Genomic DNA, 10995 nt, shown 5'->3' on the forward strand with positions numbered 1-10995 from the left:
TTTACATGTCTCATAATTAACACTTGCCACCAATTGGGTCTCTAGTTGGGATGTTGCAAAGAAACCTCCCCAAAAGGTCCTGTGTATTCTCCATATTAGCAATAATAAAGAAACAATAAATTAGAGATGTACTATAATTCCAACAACCAATGAGAGAAAGAAGCTGTACCAGCGTGTGTATGTTTGGGGTGGGGAGGGATGAAGAGGGGGGAGGAGAATGGGCATTAAGACTGATAACTTTCCCTCCTGTTTCAGCTTCAAACATTTGGAATTTCTTCAGGAATCCTTCCTAGGACGATCCTGGCAGCAGGCTCTCTACAAAGATATCCTGTCAGCAGGTTGACATTCAGGACCAAGGTGACCAGGGACAGGGCTCTAAGGCCAACTGAGCATCTGCTGCAGTGATCACCACACTGCTATATGTAGACCCAGCCAGGTCTTTTGAGATCACAGTGTAACTAAGATAGCAATCAGAAATGAGGGACCTAGACCCCACAGCTGTGCCTAGTAGGAGATAGAAGGCTAGGGGGGCAATGCCCGCTCAGCCCTACCCTTCAGGTCAGTGAGTGTTGGATGGTCTGCCATGTGCTGCTGCTGACTAGGGCCAAATGTGTAAAACCCAGCCCTGACATGAGCTCCTTGCTCATATCTTGGAAATTTACAAACCTCTCTTCAGCTCCCTTTGCTTGTCTGTGAAAATCAGGTACATTTGAGAACATCTAGTATTGTGGACACATGGGCATTCAGAGCCTTTCGGCTGAGACTCAATGTTCCCAGCCATTCTTCTTGGATCCTGACTTAATGGCCCCAATTTCTCAGCGGCTTGAGAAATAGGTTAGTAGAGAAGCAGGAAGCTGGGGAATGGCTAGAACATGAACAATCCTGGCTGGACACACTGAAAAAAAAAATCTAACAAACGAGCTTCCAGAGTTATAGAATGAATAAGCCAAAGGGACCTGAATTCCAAGGGTGTTACAACATTTGCAGCGGCTGGAAACACTTAGCTGGGGATGGATTAGTGACTGTAGCTAATTTCTAAAGCAGAGATTCCTTTCTATGGTCTGCTTGTTCTTGGTTGCTCAAATCACCTGATCTCCCTCGGGTGTAGTTACTTCCTTCTGTGATGAGCATCTTGCCAGGGGAGCTAGGTGGCCCAAAGGCAGAGGGGGGTCCCCTTGGGAAGAGGGGGAGGGGTATTCTGTGGGATGTCTGAGGAGTCAGGGTGGTGTGTTTGAGACCTGTGGCCAGAGAGGGGACTTCCAGCCTTGCCTTGGTCACAGTCTCAGTAACGTGAGGGTTAGCCTGAGCAGTCCTGGCCCTGTCCCCTTGTCACCGCCATGCTCCTGCTATCCACTGCTATCCTTTCTGTTTCTCTGGCTTCTACTGGTATTCTCTGCCCTAATTCCTTTCCTGCTTCTCCTCCATTCTTCTAAAACAGTGCCCACCACATGCCACCCCTGCCCCATTCCTGACTATAGCCCACCTTTCCCCTCCCTAAACATGCTCCCCACCGCTCTGACAGCTCTCCCATCTCCTGAGCACCCCAGGTGTTACATGAAGGATCTCCATCTCGGCTGCATCTCTTAAAAGCCCCGGCCTCTTGATAGCCTTACCAGGCTCTGCTGAAAACTCCAATCCTCTGCCCACCTGGAGACAGGTATCCAGGGTCTCTTCAAAGCTGCCCTAGTGTTGTGGAATGTGCACTCAGGGCTAAGAACAAAAAGTACCTCCTCACCTGCGGTGGGTTCAATAGCTGCCTCCTTTTCACCTGCAGGTGGGTTCAATAGCTGCCTCCTTCTCCTGTGAAAACAAACATGCAGTCCTTCAGATTGTTTTGTTTTTCTGTTTTGTTTTAAGACAGGATTTCTCTATGTAGCCCTGGCTGTCTTTGAACTTGTAGACCAAGCTGGCTTCAAACTCCTGCCATCTACCTGTCTCTGCCTCCCAAGTGCTGGGATTAAAGGTGCGCGCCACCACCACCTGGCATGTACATGCATCTTAATGCAAGTGACTTGTCCCTGGATTCTTCTGATGCACATTTTCACACACCCAGTCTCCCCAGTATCTCCCCTGAACTCGTCATGTCTCTTTCTGAGAGACGAGGCAGTTTTCTACCAGGGAAGCAAACTTTTCCAGGTTCAAATATGTGGTAGCATGTGTCTCTCCCATCCCTTTGTCCCACAACAGGAAGGTTGACTGAGATGAAGATGTGAAGAAATTCCTTGCTTCCCACAGATCCTAGTGCCTTGATGCAGAACGGAGACTCAGCCTCCTGGAGCCAGAGTTCCAAGTCAGCCCAGAGGCATCTGGCAAACAATTATCCCCAGCCCCGCCTTCTCCCAATTGGCCCTGATTTTACAGCCACTAATAGCGCTGCTCGAGTTCCTAGTCGCCTGGGAAAGGAAGCAACAGAAGCATTTTCCACGCAGTGACTTGGGCTAAGTCTCCTAGCAAAGCTGGGATAATGATGCAGAAACTAGCCATGCCAAGATCCCATTGGAGGTTCTTTTTTTTTTTTAATTGATTATTTTATTTATTTACATTTCAAATATTGTCCCCCTTCCTTGTTTCCCCTCTGCAACTCCCCTATCCCATTCTCCTCCCCCTGATTCTAGGAGGGTGCTTCCCCATCCACCTACCCACTCCAGCTCACCACCTTAGCATGCCCCTATGCTCGGACATTGAGCCTCCACAGTACCAAGGGCCTCCCCTCCCACTGATGCCAGATATACAAATGTAGCTGGAGCCATGGGTCCCTCTTTGGTTGGTGGTTTAGTCCCCAGAGCTCCCAGGAACTAAACCACCATTGGAGGTTCTTGATTTGCACTCATCACCCAGTAGGAGAATACCTGCTCCAGCACAGTGTCTAGAGTCTGCTGTGCACAGACCGAAGACAAACATCTCTGCAGGAGACCTTGTCTGGAGGAGTAGCTCCTGGCAGGTGCCACTAATGGGGAGGAATGGACTGTGTGACCTGGTCCCAGGCTGTGATCTCTGTGGTGCCAATGGTGAACCTGGCACTGAGACATTAGGTATTCCAGCCACTTGACCACACCTTGAAAGAACTTCGTTTTTCTGTTCTCTCTGGCAGGTTCCGGCTACAGCAGACTTCCTATCCCAGCCTGCAGCTCTGGGATCTGGCTGGGTCAGTTTTACAGCCAGCAGAAGGAACAGTTATGACCGAGCTCCAACAACTGCATGCAGAAGCTAATGTAAACTGTTTTCTTGTCTTGCTTGTCCTCCCCCCCGCCCCCCTCCCCGTCCTGTCCCTCTCAATGGTTTACGTCAGGCCGTGTGTAGCTTCTGGGATTTCTAATCACACCTGATGTGTGGGGAACTTAAGTGGCTACATAGAAGGTTTCACATATTAGCAGAACACTCTCGACCTGCCTGAAACCAAGTGATGGATGCATACCTTGTCCTGGGTGTGCCAACCAGCTGAAAACCCGTTAGAACTTAATTAAGCTCGTTCTTTACTGGCAGCAATGCAGGCTCCTGGTGATCAGCAAGAGGCATTCTCTAGGATCTGTGGTTGCACGTTGAGTCCACCTTTATCCTTTCTCCAGGAGATCTCAGCATCATCTCTTCGTCCAGAGAACACCTGCGATGTGTACCAGAACCACTCCTGGGAGGTCTTCCTCCATTGATCTGGGCCAAGCACGGTCCTTCTGTAATCTTCTGCAGGTGACTCTCGCTCTGGAGAGCTACTCGCCTGTTAGGCTGGCTGGCCATTCTCTCATGTCAAGGCCTTCATTCCAGGTCTCTTGAGCCTCGGACAGGTCCAGTGGGGGCATCTAGCAGGTACACTGAGTTCTTAGCAGTACCCTAGGATGAGTTCTATACTTACCTCACCAGCCACACTCAATTCACTGCATTTACTCTTTCTTCCAAAATATTTCTCAAGTCTGAAAAGAATATTTCTCAGCCTTCTGTGAACAGTTACTGGATGGAGAAGGTGTTTCTCTGGTTCACGGGGTTTCTCTTGAGAGTGTGTAACCATTGCTCTCGTCCCATAGCAACCTGCTAAGAGCTGTTGCTCTCCTTGCATAAGCACACAGCACTTCCTGTCCCTTCCTAAGACAGAACTGGAAAAGCTCACAGCTCGTACAATGAGAGACTCATGGATGACAGAAGGGAATAAACACAGCATAATGTAATACAGGATGCATGTTGTCCACAGGGGAATAGTTCACAGCTGAAACCTGCAAATCCTATCCTATCCCAGGCTCCCTTCTGCCTCCTCGTAGTGAGCACTCTCTTAGACCTTGAGTCCTGAAGTCTCCACGTAGAAAAATTGGAGCAGGATCCTCCTCTTGTTTCCCCACTCAATCCTACTGTTAGAGCATTCCTCTCTCTACACAGCTGGTGGTGATGCTGGCATCTCCAGTAGGTACTCTAGGGCAATGGTTTTACCGGCTACAACACTGCAACCAAACCTAACTAGAACACAACGCCTCTAATTTTCATTTGTGTATCGATAATTTCCCCAACTTGACACATTTCCTGCAGAGTGTAAGAAGACTCATAAATCTCAGGGAGCTAATGACACTTGAAAGACTCAGAAAGTTCTAGATTGATAAGGCCCCTTCCCAAGCTTATATTCGCAGCAAACAATCCCACTAAGGGGGAGTTCTTGCATCTGCAAATGTGTCGGTGATGTCTATGGGTGCAGTTTTCACAGGCTATGGTAGGCTTTTCAGTGATGCAGCTTCTTTACGCTCCCTTTTGTTCTTGTTTGCTTTCTATTGCCGTGATGAACAACTGAGACCAGAAGGAACTTAGGCGAGTAAACAGTTTATATCAGCGTACGCTTCCACCACTTAGGGAAATTACCCAGAAGCTATGGAAGAATGCTGCTTACTAATAGGTTGCTTCTCTCAGTTGCTCTTTGCTACTTTTTTATACAACCTGGGCCCACTATCATAGGGATAGTGCTGCCCACAGGGGGCTAAATCCTCTGGCACCAATCAAATCAAAAGAACTCACAGATATAGCCACAGGCCAATCTGATTGAAGTAATTCTTCAGTTGAGGTAATTCTTCAATGGACACAAGGTGGCTCTAGGCTGTGTCAAGTTAATGATTAAAACTAACCAGGATACCTGTGCTCATGGTTAGAAAACCTAATAAGCTCATTGCTTCATCAAACTGCACTTGAATAGAATTCTTTCTTTGATCTGTAGTCAGTGCTGAGGATAGGCGATTTGTTTGCTCATGTTTCTCTGGGAAGAGTTATCTAACACAATAATGAAGGCACCCCACACACATCCTGCCTATGTCACCGCCACTGTCTCGGTTTCTTCTCTAATGATCTCTTGCCAATCTGTAGCACAAGGCTCCTCTCCTGTCTTCGGCACCCGCCTGCTTTCCTCACATTGCGTCTGATCTTCGTACCATAAAGTTTTACAGCTTCGCAGTTTCCAAACTATCCACTCTCAGCATTTGCTTAATCTTTTAAGATCTCTCAAGGATGAGCCTCGAAGATATTTTATATGTTAATTATCTGTTGATATTTGCTGTCAGCATTAAAACAAAGAAATTCAATAAAAGTACTTTTTTACTCTTGTGTGACCGACTGGAAGACATTGATTTGATAGGCTGCATGCATTTTTCTAAGCGTTGACACATCTCCCTATCAAATATTCAAAAGCACACTTACTAACGTGCCCACACTGGAATGCCACTGGGAAAGTCTGTCCGTGTTTGGAAGCTGCCAAGCTCACAGTGGCAAACTCAGTTTTCCAGCATCCCAGTGTTCATTTGAAAGCTCTGAGTTCTTCATTGGCAGCAAATCCTGTCAGCTGGTTTCCTTGAACTGACACTCGTGAGATTCACTTCTAGGAAAACGTCTGCCTAGACCCAGGTCTGAAAAACCAGAGCTTGTCCTGCCGTGGTGTCTTTCAAATAGAAATGTATTTTCTGAAGAAAACAGTGAGTAGTACAGCTCACCACTCCTTCTAGACACGTACAGGCAAGTAACTTTTCCTTGAGAGTATTGTGACACTTCAAGTGTGGCAGAAGCAGTGTGGGAGTGATCAGACAACACTAGCTATGGAAAGAAGATGCTATTCAGGAGCTGAGAGATAACCACTTGCTCTCTCACCAAGATGGAACACACAGGGGGAAACTGGCCTATTTTAATTAAAAATTTCATTGCACTTTATTTATTATTTATGTATGTGTGTGCATGCATATAGCATGTTTCACATGTGAAGATCAGAGGACAATTTGCAGGAATCTGTTCTCTCCTTCTACCATGTAGGCACAGGCTCTTGAACTCAGATCATCAGGCTTGGTGGCAAGTATCTTTCCTCCCTGAGCCATCTGATTGGCCTTGGACTTACTTTTTTTTATTTTCACCATAACAGTGCTAGTAGAGGAAACAATGCAGACTTAACCCAGCGAGCTGTGGTTGTCTTGATCCATGCTGGGGAGACTGGATGACAATCTTTTGTTTGTTTGTTTGTTTGTTTGTTTTTCAAGACAGGGTTTCTCTGTATAGCCCTGACTGTCCTGGAACTCACTCTGTAGACCAGGCTGTCCTCGAACTCAGAGATCTGCCTGCCTCTGCCTCCAGAGTGCTGGGATTTGAGGTGAGCGCCTGGCAGCAGGGGTTGGCAATCACCATTGCTTCTGCAGCATTGTTGTGAATACCAACACAGAGAGCAAAGGCAGGTAACATCTTTGTTCCATTATGAAAGCTGTCTTAAACTCCGCGGACTCAGAGTCTTCCTCAGGACTCTGGGGATCCACAGTACCTTTTTTGATAATTGGTGAACTAACCCAGCTACTTCCAAAGGCTCCTTCTTTCCCTTCTGCAAGGACAGACTACACCAGAAAGTATTTTAGAAACTGGGGTCAGCTCCCTCTCCTTAGCAGGAGCCTCCATGGACACTAAGTTACAAAGAGTAACGCAGAGTCAAGTGCAAGCCACCGGGTAAATTTTTAGCAATACCACGTCAGCCTGGCTGACTGAAGCATCATGGGAAGCTTCTGGTGGGAGGTGTTCATCAGTCACCCCAGGGTGCATGAGGCTTCCTTAGCTTTTGCGCAGAGTGTGCTTTGCTTGTGAGCTGCCAATTCCAGCACTAAATTAATTTCCACAGAATGACTAAGACAAGCGCCCTCTAAGGAGACCATTCATTGACTGAGTGTAGTGCCCACGACTGCCTCTAGCCGCAGCACCCTGCAGCTAGCTGGTGGGGGAAGTGTGATCGATCTGGTTTTGCACATGGGGATAGGCATGGTGAGGGGTAAGATGAGCTGGTGACTTAGAGTGAATCAGCCTTGCAGTTCCGTGGGTTCAGAGACTTTTGGGACTTCCTATGACCGGAAGAAGTCAGCTCAGAAAGCTGAGCTGCAGGGTTGGAGAGACTGGCCAGAGGCTCCAGCACAGCTATAGAGCGCATGCGTCTACTAGGCAGCACGCGTTTATCCCACCTCACTCGGTGGCACTGAGTTTCCGTCTCACATCTCTTAGTTGGAAAGTCTCCTAAAAAGGAGATCTGCTATTGTTCTGATGATAATGATTCCGCGGGGAGTGGGTGGGAAGATTTGCAGATCAGTCCGTATTAAGTGGCACATAGTTTACCCCATTTTGTAGGTAAGGTAGATGACTCCCAGAAAGGATACTTGATTTGCCACAAGTAAGTGTCAGAGCGGAGACCTGGGCTCTGATCTCCAGTCTCGGCTCACAGGTCAATGCTTTTCCTGTTTCGTGCGTGTGCAAATGCTGGCTGTTGTGGCAACCTTACAGAGACTCATTATACCTGGGATCCATGTTTTTTGTTAGCTCATTGGCCAATCTGGCATGGCTTCCCCATAAACACAAACAAAACACGCCAACGCTGGGCGTGGTTCCAGGATCCGAGTCCTATGACCGTCACAGAGCTTTCTCGTCTGACTTCTTTGTCTCATGCCATTAAAAATCCACAGGATACGGGGATGTATACCTGTGACCTCTGCACTAGGAAGGCTAAAGCAGGAGAGTCTGGAGTTTGAGGCCAGCCTGGGCTCTGTAGTGAGACTGTCGAAGAACACCAAACCAGAAATAATACAAAACAAAACAAAACAAACAAACAAAAAACATAGATACTATTCACTTTCATTTCCCCTGGGCTGTCTTGAGCTAAAAGGACGAGTACTGAATTGGAAGACAGCCAAGCAGGGCTTCGGTTCCTTGCTTGTGTAGTATCTGGTTAGCTTGCTACTTTGTCATTATATCAGTGTGCCTTGGTTTCCTTATGTAACGCGAACATATTATACACCACTTATCACAACCTGGCTTCACATAGCATCAAAGAACATAATTGTTATAAATGCACCTTTGCACTAGGAATGACTTTGAGGAAATTGGGGGTGGGGCAGCCACACGCCTAGATTATTAGCCATGCTTCAAGTGTTAAATGGGCCGTGCTTTCATCTGTAAAGTAGGGCGAGCCTTTCAGGTAAGCGTCACCCTCCTTAACTGAGCCCTAGAAATCTCAGTGTTGGGAACATTGGGATCCACTGGGCCTCGTGACACCAGCCGGGGGATGCCATAAGCTATCCTGGATTTGTTTGTTTTCCAGGAGTTCTGGTGGGATGCGTGCGGTGGGTGTGGATGATGGCTGTGTGGCCTAGTGCAAGAATTCCCAATTTCAGCCGGGCAGTGATGGTGCACGCCTTTAATCCCAGCACTTGGGAGGTGGAGGCAGGTGGATTTCTGAGTTGGAGGCTCACTTGGTCTACAGAGTGAGTTCCAGGACAGCCAGGGCTATACAGAGAAACCCTGTTTCAAAAATCAAAAAAAAAAAAAAAAAAAAAAAAAAAAAAAAAATCACAATTTCTTGGCTCAAGACTCTGGCACCATTCTAGGCTGGGGTCCTTTGACCACAGTTCAGACAGTAGCAGGGTGTATGGTCCTGCCTGGTACAGAGGTCAGAGGCACAGATTAAAGACCTGGAAGGAAGGATGCAGATGTACTGACATTTGAGCATCACCCCAGAATTTGCAAAGAGCTTCTTAGCAGCAACTTAGTGTTGCGTTTCCAGTCTCCTGGGAGTTGGGTGATGTGTGTGTGTGTGTGTGTGTGTGTGTGTGTGTGTGTAATGATTAGGAACAAAGACTCCAAAGCCAGAGAGTATGAACTGGGAGGCCCCTGCCCTCTCTGGCTCTTTTATCTGTTTGTTGTGTTACTGTTATTGTTTGGCTTTTTTTTTTTAAAGCATTTTTTTTAAAGATTTATTTATTATTATAAATAAGTACACTGTAGCTGTCTTCAGACGCACCAGAAGAGGGCATCAGATCTCATTACAGATGGTTGTGAGCCACCATGTGGTTGCTGGGATTTGAACTCAGGACCTTCGAAAGAGCAGTTGGTGCTCTTACCCACTGAGCCATTTCAATAGCCCGTATTTTTTTTTTTTTTCTGAGACAGGGTTTCTCTGTGTAGTCCTGGCTGTCCTGGAACTCACTCTGTAGACCAGGCTGTTCTCAACTCAGAAATTCACCTGCCTCTGCCTCCCAAGTGCTGGGATTAAAGGCATGCGCCACCACTGCCCGGCTATTGTTTGGCTTTTTCAAGCCAGGGTTTTACACACACTAGCTCAGGCTAGCCAGGAACTCCCTCTGTAGCCCAGGCTTACCTCCCCTCTGGTTTCAACCCTTTCAAATGCTAGGATATTGGACATGAGCCACCACACAACTGCTCTTTGGTTATCTTTCATAGAAAGATACCTGCCTCTTTTGCTTGTTATGAAAGATTTCGGTGTTAAAATATCTATTAAGGTAGCTAGTCCAGGGCTGGACTCCTGGGTTAGCTTTAGCTACTGTGTCAATATTGGTTGCTATATTTCTGAGTTCCCAGAGCCCAGGGTAGGGGCTGGTCCAGAAATGCATATAACCGAGCTGAGGAGTGGCTCCATCAATCCTGGGGCTTTTGAAGGAAAATCTCCTAAGTTGGAGTTTCTGGGGCGGAGGCACCAAGGCTGCAGGGTCTGTGGCTTCGTGGTGTCTTACAGTGTGATTCATGGCAGACTTTTTCACAGGGTTCCGCAAAGAGGGGTACCTGAACCTGCTCCTCCTGTACTGGGCAGGGCCAAGGCCGCTGTCCCACCCACAGGATGGCCTGCTTTTAAGCCCTACTTGAAAAGAAGACAGGCTCTTCCACCTGGGGGCCAGGGAGATTAGGGTCAGGCCAGAACTCCCTGTCTCCCTCAGAAAGAACTCGGGAGGAGGGTACTAGCTCACGCCACTCTGTCGTCTCTGGAGTCCTCCTTTCTCCATTTCTCACCCTTCCCTCAGACTCTCAGAGTCGTAGAGATACAAATTTAAAATTTTAAATTGACACATAACATAACAATTATACAGATTTGTGAGGTACAGTTTGACATTTCAACAAGTACTTGGTGTATAATGAGCAGATCAGGTAGCCAGCCTCACACCTGACACTGTTACCCTGTTACCCTGACATACGTAGTCTCAGGAATGAATCACCCTTCGTTCAGGCTCAAGTGGGAAGTCAATTGGCTTCCTCCTTCAAATGACATCAGAATGTAGGATGGGGCTGCTGAGGGCGCTGGTGTGGACGTGTTGGGAGGAAGAACCGCTCTTTCCGAAAGCAGGAAGTCTTCCAGGTGGCTGGATGGGATATGTGCTCTGTGTTCATTTCCTGCATGCTCCAGGCTGAGGAGCAAATGAAATGAAGACATTTCTTGATGGGTGCTTTATTGTCTTTCCAGTGATGCTGCAGACTGGATTTAGCTGGTCTTGTGATGACTCTTAGCCCTCAATGTGTTTTTGCTTAGTCATGTCATTAAAGAAGCTGATTAAAGAAATATTCCTCTACACAAGAAGCCTATATAGAACTTATGTTTGGAAAGTGTTTTGTACCAGGTTTAGAGGTTAGTAAGCCCTGATGGAGTGGATGTGTCAGCGGAGGTTTATTTAACTTTATTAACAGTTTAGATCATCCCCGTGAGGATCTGCTACAGCCTGAAGTCTATCATAAAACGAC

At 47.2% G+C, this 10995-nt stretch overlaps 1 long non-coding RNA gene across 1 annotated transcript; it reads left to right on the plus strand.

Moving 5' to 3' along the window:
- The first annotated feature begins 281 nt into the window (after positions 1-281).
- Positions 282-5565, plus strand: LOC116085791. Its single transcript, XR_004116726.1, has 2 exons — positions 282-2502; positions 3092-5565. It is a non-coding gene; the product is annotated as an uncharacterized LOC116085791 (long non-coding RNA).
- The last annotated feature ends 5430 nt before the right edge of the window (positions 5566-10995 follow it).

Source organism: Mastomys coucha, unplaced genomic scaffold (genome assembly GCF_008632895.1).
Source record: "Mastomys coucha isolate ucsf_1 unplaced genomic scaffold, UCSF_Mcou_1 pScaffold12, whole genome shotgun sequence".
Lineage (NCBI taxonomy): Eukaryota > Metazoa > Chordata > Mammalia > Rodentia > Muridae > Mastomys > Mastomys coucha.